This window comes from Alligator sinensis, unplaced genomic scaffold, assembly GCF_000455745.1.
Source record: "Alligator sinensis unplaced genomic scaffold, ASM45574v1 scaffold224_1, whole genome shotgun sequence".
Taxonomy (NCBI): domain Eukaryota; kingdom Metazoa; phylum Chordata; order Crocodylia; family Alligatoridae; genus Alligator; species Alligator sinensis.
The window spans coordinates 7,119-13,635 of NW_005842899.1; the positions used below are offsets into that span (position 1 = coordinate 7,119).

General features: G+C 47.0%; 1 protein-coding gene across 1 annotated transcript in view; it reads left to right on the plus strand.

Annotated features, from left to right (window-relative positions):
• The first annotated feature begins 272 nt into the window (after positions 1 to 272).
• The window catches only part of TSPAN9 (tetraspanin 9), a 294,276-nt gene continuing 288,031 nt past the window's right edge, over positions 273 to 6,517 (plus strand). The window contains exon 1 of the mRNA XM_025192148.1: positions 273 to 298. The gene's annotated coding sequence lies outside the window, so the exon portion shown is untranslated. The remainder of the gene's footprint in view (positions 299 to 6,517) is intronic.

A 6,517-nucleotide genomic window follows, 5' to 3' on the forward strand; every position in this document is an offset into this window, starting at 1 on the left:
CTGCCATTGGGTAGCCGTGGGCAAACCACTCCACTTCAGCTTTTCTATCTGAACAGTGAGGATGATCATGCTTATCTACCTTTAAATTATAACTAGTGACTGGTGATGAGAGCTGTATGTGTGACCAGGTCTCATCAGCAGCACAGAGAATTTATGCAGCAGCAATGACAATGAAGTTGCCTTAGGATCACGTGCTCCTTGACAGTTCCTTGGAACATGGGATGCCAGCAAAGCCAGGGGGACAAATCATGATTTGGAGGATTCTCTGAAGAGGTTCCCTTGAAAAATCAGGAGAGGGGTAAGAGGATCTTCAAGACTTAAACTCACTGACCCAAAACACTGCAGCTTTACCTTTTCCCTGCAAGTTCTGCTTTTTTTTCACACCACGCTTTCTCGGCTCAGGCACCCCTTCCCATTTAGTGATAGGATGAGTGTAGGGGGAAGGTGCCTGACCCTGCCTGAAGCTGTAGATATAAGCAGTTCTTCTGTACACTGGGCAGCACTGTCCTGTTTATGCAGGGATCAGATATAGTTTGACATCACATAAAGGACTTGTTGAAACAGAACACTGACACCATTATTTCACTAAGTCTCCCTAAATGAAAAGAACGCTGTCTTTTCAGTGCATTTAAAAAATATAGATGTCTTAACCTGTGACACTAATAACGCCTTTGATCATGAAAGCAGAAAAATATCAAGCATTCAAACTGCATGTTGACCCAGTGCTAAATATAGGCGGTGAAGAAGTAGAATTGCTTTCACTTTCTTGCTGTGCACAAGCCCACCGCTGTCAGGTTTGAATTGCAAACAGTGCAAGGGGAATGACATGCATTTGCAGCAGGCTCATCTGCAATTGGAAGCATGTTTGCATATACTAGCAGATAAAATGCTGACCACAACATTCTCTTCCTTTTGGATAAGGATGGTCAGCATTCTGTGTTTCACTCCACTCTTCCCAGCCTGCTGGAAAATCTTAACCCTTGGAGGTCTTTTCCTCAAAATACTTTTTTTTTTTTTTTTGGCAGACAAGGTTCTTTGGATAGATGTGATATCTTTTATTAGCCTAACTACATAGTTGGAAAAATTGTTCTTTGCGAGCTTTCGGGCACAGACACCCTCCTTCAGGCATATAGAGAGTCTTTTTATTATTTCTTTTTAGCTTTTAACAATTGAACAGTACTGTTACCAAAGCCTAAATTGTCAGGTAAAATGTCCGAGTCTGAAAATGTTTTACTTGCTATTGTTGTGAATAACTTCTTAGATAAACTATAATTGAGAGAAATTAGGGGAATCGCATCTATTTTTTCCTCACTTTGCTTCATGCATTTGCAAACACTCTGTATATAGTGAGTTTCCCTTGTTATCTTGTTAATCTCTTTCATAAAATGGTATTTTCCAAAATAGGAAAGCATGCTTGTAAAACCACACAAACATGGGAGGTGGGGGAAAGCTGTCTATTTATAACTTGCTTAGAAATGGACTATACTTTTAAGATGACATTATCCCTTTAATAGGAAACAACCCCCCAGGACTATTTTTGTTACTGAATTTTCCAAAAAAAAGTTGTCTCCAGTTGAATAGCAGGCACCTAGTGATATCCTGGTACTGGCTATTAGGGCTGTGCAAAGCTTCAGTTCCTGATTCAATTTGGTGGAGATTCAGCCTAATTCGGTGACTGAATCTCTGAATCCGAATCGAATCAAGAGACCCTTTAATGTCTCTGAGTTGATTCAGAGAGATTTGGAATGATTTGGTGATTCGGATATAGACACAGCTTTAAATGTTTTTTCTATGTACCTCAAGGTACCAGGCTGCTCGTGGATGCTGCAGTGGTGGGGCAGATGGAGCATCCTACAGGAGCGTGGGGGGCTCTCCAGAGCACTCGGCAGCAGACCTGGAAGTTGACCAGAAGTACTTCCAGTCCACTTCCTAGTTTGCTGCTGAACATGAAGGGGCCCCTTCATGCTCCTGTGGGGCGCTTCATGAGCCCCAGCATTGCAGCATTCACGAGCCATGCTGGTACTTTGAGGTATGTAGAAAAAACATTTAAAGCTGTGTCTGTGGCCGAACCGCTGATTCTCTGAATCAGCATCAAATCTTCAGATTCGGATTCGGCAGAATCAAATCGGGGACAGTGATTTGAATCAACATATTGAATCACTGTCCCCGATTCGGGCCGGATCTGAATCAGAATCGAATCTGACCCGTTTCGCACACCCCTACTGGCTATGGTCTGGTTGACTTCCATAATGTTGCATAACCAAAAGTGAATCATATCGGCTTCCACAGCTTTACACGTGCTGAGGAGAAGTAGCTCGTTATTTGGCAAACAGGCGACAAAATAGAAAGAAATCTTTTTTTTTTTTTAGTTTCTTTCTCTCTCTTTGTAAAATGAAGAGAGGGACATGGAGGTGGGGGGAGAGGAGTTAGCATGGGGAAAGTCAACACAGTTGGTTTGCATGACATAAACAAGTCTTTCTTGTGGAGATCTTGCTGACCACAGGGGAGTTCCTGACGCACAGGAATTACAGGGCAGACCCCGGATAAAGATTTTCACTGAGGAAGCACCTGAAGTTTTCAGTTGTCTAAAGTGAGCAACAGAAGAGTCAGTCTGGCCTGTCATGACACCAGGTAGATAAGGTTCTTTGGGTAAATCTGATATCTTTTATTAGACCAATTAAGAATGTTTCCAACTCTTTTGGTTGGTCCGATAAAAGATATTGAATTCATCCAAAGAACCTTGTCTGCCTATGTCCTTAGACCAACATGGCTATGACCTATATCCATGACACTAGGGCTAGCTTCATCAGTGTCCCTCTCTCTGAGGGATTTCGGTTTCATCTCTCAATTCCAAGAAAAAGTCCCTCAGGTATCCAGGCTGTAGCCGTATTGGTTTAGAGGCAAAAGGAATCAAAACTCAGGGAAGAGGCGGTATCTTTTATTAGACCAACTGGATATTTGCAAACAAATGATTTTATTTATTTAATAATAACAAATAAAATAATTTGTTTGCAAATATCTAGTTGGTCTAATAAAAGATATCACCTCTTCCACGAGTTTTGATTCCTCCCTGACTGAGACTATTGTTTCCTTCAGCATTTCTTAACAGATTGATCTATTCCTGAAATCTGTCCTGCCTGTAAAGATCATTCCCTGCTCCTCATGGTCTTCTTGCCAGTCGTTTGGCCTCCTTCTCTTAAATCCACTGCCACAGTTTCCACCCTGCCTTCCCCCCAGCCATGTCTTTCTTAGATGGAGCAATAAGTTCAGCTGACACCTACCCCTCCCCCCATCAGTCCCACATTAAAGAGCTGAGACTTTGCAAGAGGAGGCCTGGTTCACGGCTGTTTAAAAGCCAGCACTTAGTTACGATAAAACTGTTGTCAGCCAAAATTCAATGTTTTCTCAGACGCTTTCACATTAAACCACAAAAAGAGAATGAAACTGTGTGGCTAGTTCTTTTAGCAGTACAGCTGACTCTAAAAAAAACCCCAGTGGATTCTTTATGATGCTGCTAAGAATGCTACTTCGCAGCATAGAAAAGTTGGTTAGGGCTGCTTTAGTTCTTTACCAGTATCAGCACGCAGCAAGCAAATTATCCTTTGCTCCTGGCCACGAGAGGCTGGAAAGCACTTCATGGATATGTCTGTAGCCTTACACCTCCATTGAAGTAATGAGATGCCATCACCTCCAATTTAATGACAGGAAACAGAAGCACTGATGGATCCAATGGTTCATCCAGCACCATCAAAAGTCCATGGCAGTGGCTGCTGGTCCCCTCTGCTTGAATCAGTAGGTAAAATTGCTAGCTTTTTTTTTTTGCTTCAGACACAAAATGAGGAATCAACTTGATGCCCTTTCATTAGGGGTTGAAAATAGGTGCTTGCCTGGCATTGATAATATGAGTCCAAAGCATCCATTAAAAGCAAAGAAAAAGAATTTCATTTAACCTTGAGACAAGGCTTGAGTAATAGCAAGAAGCAGAGGCACAGTCCTAATGTGGCAATGTGCCCCTTGGTTATCAGGACAGGAACTCTAGCTTATCCAGTACTGGGCTGTACATAGGAGAAGAAATCCACTGGCTCCAGGTTGTACAGGATCCCAAATACCATAGATCCGGGTTTACTGAGCAAAGGCATCCATAGCAATTTTTGTGCCCTGGACAAAATCCTCCTGGAGAGCAGAGATGGGGGGGGGGGGGGGGGGCGACAACCGCCCCGTGGGGAGGGGGGGGGGGGGGGGGGGGGCAGTTTTGCTTGCCCCAGGGACACAAAGGCTAGGGACAGATATTACACATAAACTGGTTTAAGTGATCAGAAACTGGTTTAAACCTGTAACAGAACATAAGTCCAGTCCACGTAAACCAGTTTCAAAATGGCCAAAACCGGTTTGAGATAAACCTGGTTAAATGTAGTATTAGGCTTAACTGATTAAGGTCAAACCAGCTATGGAAATTCTGTCCCAGGCCCCTTCTTGGTTTATGTTAAATCAGAGTCCTCCAGCATCCCAGCATGCTTTGCAGCCCAGGGCTGTGGTGTTTGCTTCAGGAAGGCAGGGCTGGCTGCACCTGTCTGCTCTCTAGCTGGAGCAGGGGCAGGGACATGGCCAGATGCCGCTCCCCCTAAGGCAAAGGGTTCAGGGAAGAGGTTTAGTTCCCCCTCAGTCCCGTGTCTCACTAGCATGGCTGGGGTCTGCCAGGCAGGGGCTCAGCAGCCCCTGTCCGGTGTTTTGCCCCGCTCACCACTCGAGCGGCAGGGGCTGTGGCCAGCCCCCGCAGCAGCATGAAGCGAACAGAGACAGAGGGGGGGGTTTAATTCACCCCTCCATCTCCTGTACCACTCGCATGGACCTGAGCTGGGGTCTGCCTGTTTGGGGTGTAGGAGCCCATGTCAGGGTCTGCCCCCCCTCCCCCCCCACTGCTCCAGCAGCAGGGGAGGGGGCATGGCCAGAGGCCAGCCAGCATGTCCCCCTGAGGTGAAGGGGGGAGGGGGTGTTTTATTCCCGGTCCATCCCCTCTCCCTCTGGGAGACTGAAGCCGGGATCTGCCAGCCCCGGCTGCTGCCTTCGCTGCTTGCATCTGGCCAGGCAGACTGCAGCTGGGGTTCCCCAGGGTTAGAGGGGACGGAGGGGAAAATAAACCTCCTCCCTGCCTCGTTCACCTCAGGAGCCATGCTGGCTGGCATCTGGTCACGCCCCCAGCCCTGTGCTGCACCAGCGAGGGGCGGGGGGACCCTGATATGGGTGCTCCACCCCGGCCAGGCAGACCCCAGCTTGGGTCCCTGCTGGTGGGATAGGTGATGGAGGGGGGAATTAAACCTCCCTCCATCTCTGTTGGCTTCATGCTGCTGCCAGGGCTGGCCATGCCTCCTGCCACTCTAGCAGCAGGCAGGGGTGGGAAATACCTGGCAGGGGCTGCTTCCCCCTTTCCCCTCCAGGCACACCCCGGATAGGGTCCCTGTAGGCCAGGGTGGAGGTTTAAAGCTCTCCCCAGTAACACTCAGTCTTTTGGGGCCTGGCCATGCTCCCCCCTCAGTACAGCTTCCCTGCAGCAGAGGGCTCACTCTATCGCCCCCTGGCTTCTGGCCTGAGCCACTGCGGGCATGTGGCTGAATTTCCAGAATCAAAAGTGAATGTCTGTTCACTTGCAAATCAGTTCAGTCTATGCAGGTTAGACTAACCTGCAAAGATTGAATCAGTTCAGGCTTGGGGTTTTTGAATGTCTGTCCGTAGCCAAATTGCAGCGAGGTCTGCCTGCCCTTGGTTGTTAATGCTGCTTTTACAGCAGTGATGCTATGTTTCTACACCTGACTCCTGCTGCTATCGCTAAACGCCCAGGGAGCTGTCACTATGGTACCTGGGGCTGGTGCCCTGCTTGCCTACCCCTAGTTATGCTACTGTTACTGTGCACCCCTGAGTTTCAGTGCCCTAACCAAACTTCTCATCTGCATCTGCTGTCATGAATCCCCTCCCTTTTTATTTGTGGCTCTGCTCTAGGGGTTTGTTTGTTTTCTGGAAATCTATGGCTATGTAGGAAATGTTCACTCTGGTCTTTCCTGCGTGACTGTTGAAAAGGGTGGGGCAAATAGGTCTCACAGCCTGTGCGCTATGGACTGGATCCATTTCACCAAAACCACATGAAGAGCTGGCAGTGAAGGGGATCTTGGTTCTGGTATTTCTTTTCTCGCTGACTGTTTTTTGCCTGTTGAACTTATTCTGCAGGCCAGTCAAGGAGAGCTATGTAAACCATCCACGAGCCATTGCTCTGATACTTATTTGAGGGCAGATTCTTCAGTGATCCACTAATGCTCTTTCCCAGCTGAATGATGCTGGATCCTGAAGGATCCATCAGAAGATAGAAGTAGAAGATACCTATTAGATCATCCTGCTGTTCTCTGCTGCACATTTTCCATTGGTTTGACAAGTAGAAAATGTCCCAAGTGGTAAGCCTTCTACCAGTCACCTGGAGGACTGTGTCCAGTTTTTGGCACTTCAGGAAAGATGAAGACAAATGGGAAAG